Raw genomic sequence first — 12,401 nt, 5'->3', positions numbered from 1 at the left:
GCCATGGGCCGCCGCGGGAGCCGCTTGGGAGCTGCCCGCCTTTCGGATTTGAAGAAAGCGGCGCTGCCCGGGTGCCCCTAGGGAAGGCAGCCCCACACCCCTACCCTCAAGCCCCTGCGTTACTGGGACAGCAGGTTGTCCTTGCAGCCTGTGCTCTGGGTTCACCAAAGCGGCGCGGCCGTGACGGTGCTCGGGCAGGGCACAGCACCTCATTCCCAGGCACCCGGGGGACAGCCCAGCGGCCCGGGCCCCCAACCCCCCTGCCCCTGCAAGCTGGGCACTTGCTGCCACCGAGTCTGAACCGCAGGCGCCTGCTCCGGGCTCGCACACGGCGAACCGAGCTCCCTACAGGGTGCAGCTGTAGCCCAGCCTGCTTCGCACCAACAGAGTTTGGGGTGTAAATCCCCGAGTAGCTCGGCTGTGAGGAGTCAAAATGACGCCTGCCACGAGCAATAAACGCTAGAAGACCAAGGCATGAGCTCTGCTCCGAGGCTCACTGAATCATGCTCGGATAACCGGAATGGGCATACCACACCCAGAAGGGGGAAGGGAAATCAAAACTGCCAGTCTGACAAACAAAAAATAAATTACTGAAGCCCAGATGTTACACTGGTAACAAACGCAAGATACAGTTAAAAAGTATTTGCAAAAAAAAGATGTTCAGTTGGATCACTTCAGGTTACTGTTTGACCACAACAGCGAGGCCAATTTACTGGTGATCAATCTGAAATATTTCAGAAAAAAAGCAAGCACTCCATGCCCAATACATGCACCTATTCCTGTAATTTGTGGTTTTTTAATCCCCTGCAGCTGAACACCCTTAGGTTGTCCTTTCAAGAGTATATTGTCACAAAGTGGTTTTGATTCTGCAGAGTGATATTTGCCTCTGCTATAAGGTTTTTTTGTAGGCTTAGATGGAGATGTCTTCTGGCAGACAAAAGGGGGTAAAAAAGTTTTAGGCTTGGCCAGATGCATAAAAACAGTGGTGGCAAAAGCAGGCAAGCACAAGAGAGACACAAGAACATGGGCCGAGAGACACAGTGATTTCTGGGATCAAACAAGATCAGAGCTACAAAAAGGAAGAATTAAGAAATACTACACTGGACTTCAAACATCACATGGAGGCAACAGTGGATGGGTGAACTGGTCATTGCAGAAGGTGAAAATAATGTTAATTCCCCTTTTCTGAATAAACAAAAGTGACGTGAAGGGGGCAGCCATAGGAAAAGGCACAGGGCACAGCTTTTTGTCAGAGAAGAACACCAGTGCCAGTATTGCATCAGTCTGACACGTTAGCTTTCTTTTTGGCAAGGCCACTGGGGTTATTTCTCTATGTATTAATGAACCTGTCTTTACAAATTAACTCCTGGGTATCCCACTTCCACCAGTGTCCGTCACTAACAGTTAAACGATAATTTCCCCCCGCTTTTCAGGTTTTTTAGAAAAAAAAAAAAAAATCACTAGTGACACAGAAAGGTGATTCACAGATCAAAAATACTTACAGTCCTAGAAGTAACAGCCATTCTGTACTGCAGTATTCATTAGGGGCTTTAAATAGGGATAAGCAGCTGAGCAGAAGCCAGACAGCCAATTTGCCTACTAGTGGATGCACAGTCCCTCAGGGATAGTTTTTTTTTACCCCCATCTCTTGTCAAACACTCTTAAAGCAAAAGCAGAAAAGCATAACCACCATAGCCTCAGCTGAAAAAAAGTCTTTTCACATATGTAATGTATTGCCTACATGCAACATGTATGTTGCATTCTTGCATACAATCTGAGTCACATACTAATGAATTCAGAGATGAGCACATCCATTCTCTTAACTGAAGGTCTGTTTACCTTAGTCCTCTACTGCAGCCTGTTCCAATGACTACTATTCTCATTTCCTCAGAAAATTTTTCTCTTTTTAATAACTCAATATTTCTTAAAATTTGAAGTAGCTCATATACCGCCATGCATTTTGGTTAACTAGATCTTCACACGAACAGTTTGCAAAAGCTTTACTATCCAAGCGAACTATTATCCTTACAGCCACATTAACTGCAGCATAAAAAGATTTTCCAGCAATTCCAACAGCTTCAGAAAGGAAACAGAGAAGTTGTCTCTAATATCCAACTTAATCATCAATTATTCACTCTCAGAATCACACATTCACCTCAGTTTAAACTAGACATCAGCCTCTCTGAATTTATACAAGCTTCATGGACTGGTGAAGTGATTTCAAAAGAAAAAAGACTGACAATAGGAAAAAAAGGAGCAACCATATCCAGAGTTATGAAGATACGAACATTATATTCAAACATATTATGAATTCCCTCAATTTCTCTTTGCTTATGTAGGTCAACTGACATCAAAGGCACTTGTACCAGCTGGGGAATCTAAGAAGTACGAACAGCAGAAACCACATTAACAGTTTTGCTAAAACAAGCAACCATCCTCTAATACCAAGGCCTGATGATCCTGCCCATGGAAATACTATATAGTTTTCATACCTTTAAGAAAAAAACTCTGCAAAACCAGTGAGTTGAAGAAGGCAACAGTCAGACTGTGCAAATAGGAAAGACTTTTGTTATCTGCCAAACAGGGAAAGGAAATTAATTCAGTGGGAGAACAGCAGCCAAATGCCCGCATTGCTTTTTAAAATGAGACATAAGCTTGTAAATCACATGGGTCATTTCTGAAGATTTACCCAAAGCTTGGTGGGTTTGTACAGCACCTATCACAAGGAGTTCGGGTGCATGACCACTGCTCCTGAGCACTACATGAAAGTAACTACTGCCAGCATTTAGGCTGGATAAAAGGCTGGGACAAGGACTGCACTTACCACAAGCCCAGTGTCTCTCTGTGTCTGCCTCACAGATTATTTACTGGAAACATGCTGCAACGAGCCTGCAAGTAAGGCAGTGCCAAGAAAGGTTTTCAATTTGTTTTCACATTGCTTAGTCCCCACACCCCCCTAAAATATCTGCATAGAAGGTCATATTTCAAATAATCGTCAACTACTTCAGCTGCAAATACCTGTTTGCGATCTCTGGCTTCCTGCATGCTGACCACAGAAATCAAAGAGAGAGCACTTCTGTTGACTGGAGCTCCCCAGAGTCCTGTGCATGGAAAAATAAATGTAATTGTGCTAACTTATTCTTCCCTACCAACAGCTCACTGTGACTGTGGCTCATCCTGTACTCTATGGACATGATGTAGGTCCATTTATTCCATCCTCTCAGACTCAGTGACATTACCATTGCTAACTCTCCCATTGTTTTGTTACTGCTTAATATTGTTTGATACTAATTTTACCTCTTTTTTTCCCTCCCTCTTTCAATTCAGCATACCATTGGTTCCACCTCACCAACGCCTTCGATTTTTCTTGTCATTATCTTCCTCTTATGTTATACTACTGGTGTGCTTGATGTGCTTAACTGGAATATTCAATTTAAGTTCCTCTCAGACCCAAACTTTTATCTTTGCAAAAATATTAGTGCATATGGGGTCACTCCAGCTCTCAATAGATTTTTCTCTCATTTCTGTCCCTGATTGTTTGATTCCTTCATCTACACAGATCTTGCTCACACTCTTTCAGAGTGCTGTCTACAAAGAATCAAAGATGCATTAGCACTGGAGTTATGAAAGGCCACAATTCTGTAATATGTTTGCTCTTGAAAACAAAAAAAATAAAGGGGGGCATTGGGACAAAGGACTTTCTGGTTTAGGTGTGGCTGAGCCTCTATGTACAGTGTTGCTTCCCTGAATGCGTTATGTTGCAAGAGGATAATATAAATTCCATTCTGATTAACATATGGATCAGGCGGACCTCTGGGTGTTATTTTTGCCCCTTAATTATTTGGTCTAATTTGGGAACTGCCATGACACAAATACACATATATTTGTTATTAGCACTTAGAGTAATCACAGGTTACAGAGAAAGTTAAGTGTAACTTAAAAGTTATGCTAGTTGGGTTCCCAGGATAACGACTTGATACATTGTTATGTCTGTGGCTATAGAAGAAAGGAGGAAGGACTCCTGAAAGCACACCTAGACTGCATTAGTGTTGAAACACTGAAAGTGTTTAACTGGTTTTATGTTTGGGTTTTGTTTGTTTGGTTTTTTTTTTTTTGGGGGGGGGGGGGATGCAGCATTTTTTGTTAACATCCATAATGATTTAGTCTAAATCTTAGAGAACTGTAGTTCCAGTGTACATTTTTGAAAAATAGGTTGAATACTAGAATACCAATGTCATCTTCTATCTAATAAATACCAGAGAACCAGACATCTTGTTAAGTGCTCCACCTAACAACCTAAGCCCTCAGATCAATTCTATTCTGTGCAATCTCATTCCTACACTACATGCACATTCCTGCACAAATGTTATTCTCCACTCAGAATTTCATTTACTTGAAATAATCCCTTCTAAAGAGCTAGACTTATCTCTGGAATAACCTTGTGTGTTAGCTAGATATCCAATATTTTGTTACATCTGTATTTTACAAATGAAGCATTATAATAGATAAGGTAGGTGGCACTTGCTAATTCAGTCTGGGTACAGAGAGGTAGTATGCTTACGAATAGGACATCCAGGTTAGAAACTGGACACCTGGACTGTATGCCTCAGCGGTGCTATGGTTTGCTGTGTGATCTTAGACTGTTGCCTTGTCACTGATCAGGTCCTGTCTTTCGACTGTTAACTCTTCAGTACAAAGACTAAGTATTGCATCTGCTAAAGAAAATGCTAAACAACATAAATTACTTCATCAACATATAGGAGTAAATTAAATGAATCAAATTGTTTCCAGTTTATCTTCATCTGTTTCATACAAAGTTTACATTACACGAAAGCTAATGTAACCTTGTTTAAAGGATATATTTTAGCAATCATTTTAACTGATAAAGATGTGACAGATGTGACATTCTACCGTTACTTCCCATGCAGGATCTCAAAGCGCTTCACACATTACCTGACAGCAAACAATTTTCATGGCTAGTAAAAATCTACCTACTCCTCCCACCTTGCTGCACCAAGGTGGCACCTTGCATGTGACTCCCAAAAGTCTCCTCTTATATCCTGATACTGTTTTATCACTGGATTTGTCTTCAGCTACTTCTCAACTCTATATTTGCAAATTAATTTCTGCCTGCTGTTCAGTATCCCTTCTCTGTCACTTTCATGCATGTCCCAACATAACCTTAGTTTGAACTCTATTTTCTTTTCAATGATTTTCCTGGTGTAAAGAACACCATCATCCTCATCCTTTTATCTCACAATCTCAGTGGATCCTTTCACTCTAAGCCTATGGGCACAAGAAGCTTGCCTCCACAGAGAACCAGATGCCTGGGTGACTTGGGATCTGAATCAAGACAAGGGAGTAACAAAGCAAAATATTAGCCAAGAGTATAGTTACAGGACTCTGTCAGAAAGAAAATCCTTTAACTAGGAACAACAGCTAATAATAAAGAAAGCTGTCTCACGGCACATACACAGCCTAATTAAAGTCACTACCAATTGCCAAAACCCATACATTTTGAGTCACTGTGGTGGAATCCCATTGTGCTGTCTGTCTACTGTTAACAGGAAACAACATGGAATCATCTATGTTCTGTCGAGATGCTTAGAAGCAAGATCCTTTGTTACTCTCATCTAGCTGACACAGGTAACAACATGGGCCAGCAACTTCAAAGGAGCAGCAGGCTTGTTTCCCTCATGACTCAGTCCAGGCTATCGCATCTTCTTTCCTTCCATTTGGTGTGCTAACTACAGTAAGTCACAGAGGTATATATATTCAAGTGACAGAGATTCAGTGAGGAATATGCATCATGAGCAAGTGGTAACCCAGCAATTCAGATACTTTTCTGTTCTTTGGTACACATGTAACTCTGGCATACATTCATCGTTAGTATTAATAGCGTCTGGAGTTCAGTTCAATTTCTAAACTAAACTGTGAATCACTAGCATTTTGGGTTTTCAGTGTGTGCCTCACAGAAGTAATCATCTAGGAGATGTCGCCTAGCTACACACATAAACAGAAATGAAACACTTGCCAAATTCCTTGTAGTAGTATTGGTGGCATGAATAAACTCAGCGTCTTTACATTTGAATGAAACAGTTGCAGGATATACAGTCACCATGTATGTAACTGTGTTTCACTGAACTTCCTCAGTCCTCGGGGACTTGCTGATGCCCCGCTTGACAGCCAGCTGCCTTTTTATCCTAAGATCATGCAATCTTTTGCAGCAAGGGCTGCAAAACATAGCCAGACATTAAAGAAGGTAACTTTACTTTCTGTTCTCAGGTTATCATGAATACCTTCAAATGCAGTTTAATCTACTTAGGGCTGGAGAGTTGCACTTCCACCTGACTCTAGGTATCATGCTGTCTTTGGTCCTATATACATTAACACGTTAAAAAGACACATCTCAAAACCACTATGAGTTCAGCCTTCCCTACGGTATCAGCATATTGCTGCTAGCATAAACAGACTACCAGTATATATTACAGCATTAAGACAAGATTTTGAACCCATTTAGATGACACAGCACTTAAAACAATCATAGCTGCCAGCTCTACAGTAATGTTCCCCAGACTGCCACCACACTGGAAAACACTGTAGGAAATATTACCAGCACATGTAGGAGCCCCTGACATCATCCAGAACGGACCAGCATAATCACTATAGAGTTTGGTCTGTCTTGCCAAAGGACAGAAACAGCTATAAAAAGATGGAAGCTGCCAAAGTCCTCAGGGAATTTTTCCTAGTGTTAAAATGTTTCATGTAAAACCAAGTCTGTTCTGCTTCATTGTTTCCCATCATTATGTGCTTTTTCCACTTTAGTGACTCAGAACACAAACAGTCCCATGGTTCGGATTAATCTCCTGGTGTCTGCCAAAGTACAGGGGAGGCTGTCACACCTTAAATACATCCCTAAGAATCTTGGGGAATAATTCTGAAAGGCATCTAATTAAGCACCATCTAAACTTACTCTAAAAATCCTTAAACATCAGGTTCCTATGGCAAACCTGCAGGCTGGTAACTGCATATAGCAAAAAGTGTCTCCTTTGTATTTAACATCATGCCACCTCTGAAATAGCCCATGAAAATGCATTTAAAAAATCACTTACAGATTGAAGTCCACTGATAGAAATCAGCGTACTATTACTAGAGCAATCTGGAACACAGCTGTGAAATTCCAATTAAAATCAATGATTATGTGAAATAGCAGGGAAGTTTTTTGTGGTTTTCTTGTTTGTTTGGTTTAAAGCATTATCAACCCTGTTTTAGTACGAAATAACATAAAACATGAATAAGGTCTTACATGATCCGAACTTTGTTACCTAACTAGGCTCAGCTGAGGTACTAGCTGGGGAACATTGACACCTTGCAACACAAAGGAATGTCACAAATTAATATGTCACACACAAATTAATGTCACAGATTAAATATGACTGTCTACGCCAATGTCTTTTTTTGCCCTTTCAAGTGGCATCTTGTAGCTTTAGATAAAATTTAAGGCAAAGTAACTCAGCTTCAAAAAGTATGTTGATTGAGTGAAAGGGAATGGCTGTTACAAAGAGATTTGTTTCTGCCAGGCAGGCTAAGACTTGCTTTTCCAGGTCAGAAGCACAGGTTTAAATTCTAAAACCAGAGATCTCTCCCTTTAATGAATCAGAAGAATATATTAAAAGCTTATTGTTTTAGCATGAAGGAGTACACATAATACTTAACATTTTCATTAATGTTTGCTTTCAAATAAGCCTTCAGTAAACACTTCCAGTTCAGCTGGACGACTTTCACTGCCGTGTCCTGCATGCTAGTAGCTAGCGCCCACACAGGGAACAGATCTTTAACCTTTAAGGAGATGAAACAAAAGGCTGTAGGGATAGCACAACTACAAATAATTTTCAAACAGGTCCTCAACACTAAGGTTTACTTTCCTAATGCTACTATCGTCCAGGAAGTCATTAATACAGTAATGAGCAACCATCACAGTGTGTATGGAATAACTGAGTTTAAAACACCAGAGGGAGGGAGCGGAAGCCTAGCTGACTGATCAACAAGAACAGACATGGAGAGACAGAAGCTGTTGTCCTTCCTGCAGAGCTAGAGGCTCAAAGAAAGACTTCAGGACAGTTTTGCCAGTATAGAAGACTAGAACCCAAAGTTTAAAGCCACAGTCTGACGTGCATACACACACATACATGAAGAGTAGCATGAAACCACGGACATTTAACTTGGTATTTAAAAGCCAAAGAAATTTGTATAATATTTTGTCTTCTCAGTTTGTCTATTTCGGCTGGTAGAAAATCTATAAATGGAAGGTAATGCATTCTTTTAATAAATCTGATGTTGTGTGAAATATCTTCCCCAGAGAAGACAGGAAACAAACTTACTTATTCATGCACCTGCACACAAATTTACTGCTTGTTCTTGAAAAAAAAAAAAAAAAAAAAAAGCTGAAAAGCTGTAGTGACAGGTCTATTGACCCACAAGTTTCTTTTTCTCCAGAGATAATGACAGTGTCAGTACAATATTCTCTCCAGGCTTCTTAACCTAAATGTGCTGCTTTTGGATTAAACAAGTCAGTCTCATCAATCTTACTGTGCATTCTGCTTAGGTTACTCACAAAGGAGCCAAAGAATTTCAACTGTGATGTGATCACTTGTTAATTTGGAACAACTACAAAATTTATTCAAAATAGCACGTGCAGCTCTGCAGTAATTAAACCTCCTTTTTATTTTATTACTTTTGCTATTAATAAAGAATATGAAGAGAGGTGCATGAGACTACTGTGCTCCTCCTGTCAATCAAGGGAACAGAACTCCACAACTGCAGTACTGTATGCGTTAACTACATGGTTCTGAAATAAATGGGTTTTGACTGCTGAGGTAACTTTTAATGTGGCTACACGACCTGCTCAGCACAGGGGATAAGAAGCAATGGCGTTCTGACAGCTACTTCCTCCCCTCTTTTTTAAGTTCAAATTTACACCAGACTACTAAAATATTTGTTGAAGTGCTCTATCTGCCAGGCAGTATAGCTCACACTAGACAGACTGATGAGTTACTTGTTTCAGTAAGAATTTTTTTTGCATTCTTCCTGTTTTTTTTATTTTGAATTGCTTGTGCAAAGGTTTGGTAGGTGGGGCTTTTGAATGTAGTAAAACATCAATTGCAGCAGGCTTGGCACATCATCTTTGATGTTTCATTGAGGAATTCATCAGCTCTGTTTCTACCTAAACATACAAATCTAACTATTCTCACGGTGCTCACACAGGTCATTGCTAGCCAACTACTGACTGCATTTACACAACATTATCAGTATTGCTAGCTCTCAGAATCCCATGTTTGTTGCTTTTTTGAAGGCATCTGTTCCTAAAAAGCCTGCAATGGTGCAAGAATTCAGGATTGCCTGAAAAAGCAAGTGATGGGGAATAGGAGTCTATAGCTCTCACTTCAAGGTAAAATTTAAAAAATGCAATCAGAGTTGCACATCCTTGAGTATCAAAAGGCTTGAAACACTCAAAAGGCTCTCAAAAGTATGTCAAGGTTTATTAAAACTCACAATTATTTTTAAACTCTAGATTTTTAAGAGTCAGGATTATTACCTTTGTGCAAAGAATTCTGACAATATCTGGCATGGTAGTGCTTGCTCTTTTTCTTTCCTCACAAATTGTATTCATTTGACAGCAACTAAGAAATGAGAGGCACTGATGGGATGTGTGCTTATTCTTGAGGAGCAGGCAGGTAATGTCGCATTCCTAGCATTCATGCTACCTTAAAACAGAGGAATCTCATGCACATGTGGAAAACTACTTAGCTAGGTACCTCTGAGTAAGTTTTAGTGAAACTGAGATGCATTCATGTATCTTTTGGAAAAGTTGGCTCTAAATATATTGGTATAAATGTAAAGTGGACTACCACCGTCAAGCTGCAGGAAGCTGGTTTGGCTGATTAGATTATATAGCTTTAGTCAACAATATTAGTACACTTTTCCTTTTGGCTCTTCTGAACAGGGACATTGCCCCTTGGAAAAGTAAACAAACAGTTTCCCTCTATTAGGGCAATCAAAAATAGGAAATGTACACTTGTAAAAACATGCTGTGAATAAACAGAATGATGTGGCTACTATATTTCATTTAAAGAATCGGGGTATGTTGCTAGGTTCTGTTGCTGAATGCTGTAATAGTCCCCAACCTCCACCTCCCCCCCCAGAGTTACTATTATTCACTTTTTTCTTTCTAATTTTGAGTTAGAAGTGACAACTTTCTTTTAGTATTTACTGAAATCTTTTAATCACAAACAATAACAAGAAGATTAAGTTTCCTCTGAATTACCTCTACTTTACACACTTTATACAAAACTACCATGATGTCTTGTGGAAGAATGGGGCTTTCATGGCTTTCCCCCTGGGTAGGCATCCTACCCCACAGAATAGATAAGTATCGATGATACTGGGGAATGCCCTGAAGTCTTGCACTAGGACTGATACTCTTTAATAATTATTACACTATATTATTCTACAAACAATTTAGAAATCAGCAGTGTATTGCTGCAGTTGCATAACAACAAAATCCCTCTGCAAGGTATGGGACAATGGTGTCTTAGTGTTAAAGCTAGATGGGGACTGGCTTGCCTTCAAGACATAGCCATAAGAGCAGCCTTAAGCTTATCTGCAGAAAACCTTCGTAAGGCTCAGAATGGCTGGGATCAGCTTTTCATCAACGACAATCCTCCACCTATAAGCTACACAGGGTGTAAATCAAATGCTCCGTGCTTAAATAGACTGTCACCTAGCCACCAAAATTGTTTTCTGGCATTGAGAAGGAAATTTAATTTGGGATATACAATACAGCAATGTATCTCTGAAAACACTTCAATGATTTTGGCACAGAGTAATGGAATTTGAACTTGCAAATAAAGTTTAAGAATCTCTGCAGAAAAATACAATTTAATAGCAACTAAAAAAAACCCAAACATACTTTTAGCACCAAGAAATAAAACATATCAAGCAATGACAGCTCTTCTGGGAAGGACTGTGCCTGCATTGGTAAGAAAGGCTGTATTTTGTTAAGAAAGGAGGAGCTTAGTTACCTTCTCAGAGAAAGGTCTGAGAAAGTTATGCATCCAGTCAGACTTAGACAGGGAGAGAGACTGAAAATGCTCCAATTCCTCCTACTAGGAGAAATAAAAGCAGCTTAAATGGACGTCGGCACTCAACATTCTGAAAGACCACATCCAAACTGATTTTTACACTCTTTTGGAGACAAGCTGCTATTTAAAACACAGGGCAAGCAAATCAGAAGCAAAAGAAGTACCTCTTCAAATGGTTCAGTGTCTGCTACTGAACTTCACTGCATGGGGTTGGACAGTCACTAGCTGTTGGCAGCTCCCACCTGCCAGCACAGGAATGGATGTCTGGTCACCTGGTCCCAGTTCTCTGTGCTTCCAGCTGCCAAGGCTACATTAGAGACAGAGGAAAAAAACCAAAGTAAATCTATTCCTAACATATTTTACATAGATGCTGCCTACTGTATCCTTAAAACATTCTGCAGTCAAACACAGAAAACAAAGATGTTTAGTCGCATATGGTAATGAAAGACATTAAGCGATTTGTTAGTGCACAGCGCAAATAAAGTTTGAAAACACAACCAATAACCCACTGCAGTTATTCATGCTAATATAAAGAACTGATAAAGGTCCATAGTTTTCAATGTATGTCAACCAGTAATCTCAAATGCCAGGTAAGAATTCCCCCTCTAGTCCTACAAAACTAACTTCAAACTGCTGGAACACGATACAAAGCTATCAGTTTAATCTCATAACAAACACCAGTGGATGGAGAGAACCACTTAGTATCAGTGATTTTATACAGCACAGAAAACCTTATGTACTCAGAGGGTTTCTTCCATTTTTAGTGACATTAGTGGTTCAAATCTGAACTAGCAGTTGGTCACAGAGCTTTTCATGGGTTGATATTGGGTCCAGTACTACTCAGTATTCTTATAAGTCATCTGAATAACACAATGACATCAATTTTCACCAAGAATTGCATGAGACTTAAAGACAAAGTCCTGCAGCTGGAATGAAATAATAATATAGAGATCCCTGTGAAATCAGTTTGACCAGTTTTCCAGCACTTAGAGCTTCCTGTTTTGAGTATCTTTCAAAAGACATTCACAGCACAGTACATACTTCCCCTCCCCTTTACAACGAGGTAAATCCATGTAAAGAAAAAGATTCAATGAGGGAAAAATATAACCAAATATAACCAAAATATAAGATTGACATTATAGGACAGGATTGTGAGATCTGTGGAGCTTTTTTTCTTAAACTCAGTGGGTTGAGGCCATTAAAAAAAAAAAAAAAAAAAAAAAAAAAAACAACATTAGTTAGGGGGAGAAAAACAAGTAC

General features: G+C 39.8%; 1 protein-coding gene across 1 annotated transcript in view; it reads right to left on the bottom strand.

Moving 5' to 3' along the window:
• Positions 1-11,417, bottom strand: part of ANXA2 (annexin A2) — a 41,726-nt gene extending 30,309 nt beyond the window's left edge. The window contains exon 1 of the mRNA XM_009643958.2: positions 11,306-11,417. The gene's annotated coding sequence lies outside the window, so the exon portion shown is untranslated. The remainder of the gene's footprint in view (positions 1-11,305) is intronic.
• Between the last annotated feature and the right edge of the window lie 984 nt (positions 11,418-12,401).

Source organism: Egretta garzetta, unplaced genomic scaffold (genome assembly GCF_000687185.1).
Source record: "Egretta garzetta isolate BGI_Z169 unplaced genomic scaffold, ASM68718v1 scaffold287, whole genome shotgun sequence".
NCBI classification, from domain to species: Eukaryota; Metazoa; Chordata; class Aves; order Pelecaniformes; family Ardeidae; genus Egretta; species Egretta garzetta.
This window is presented reverse-complemented; position numbering and strand designations above follow the sequence as displayed.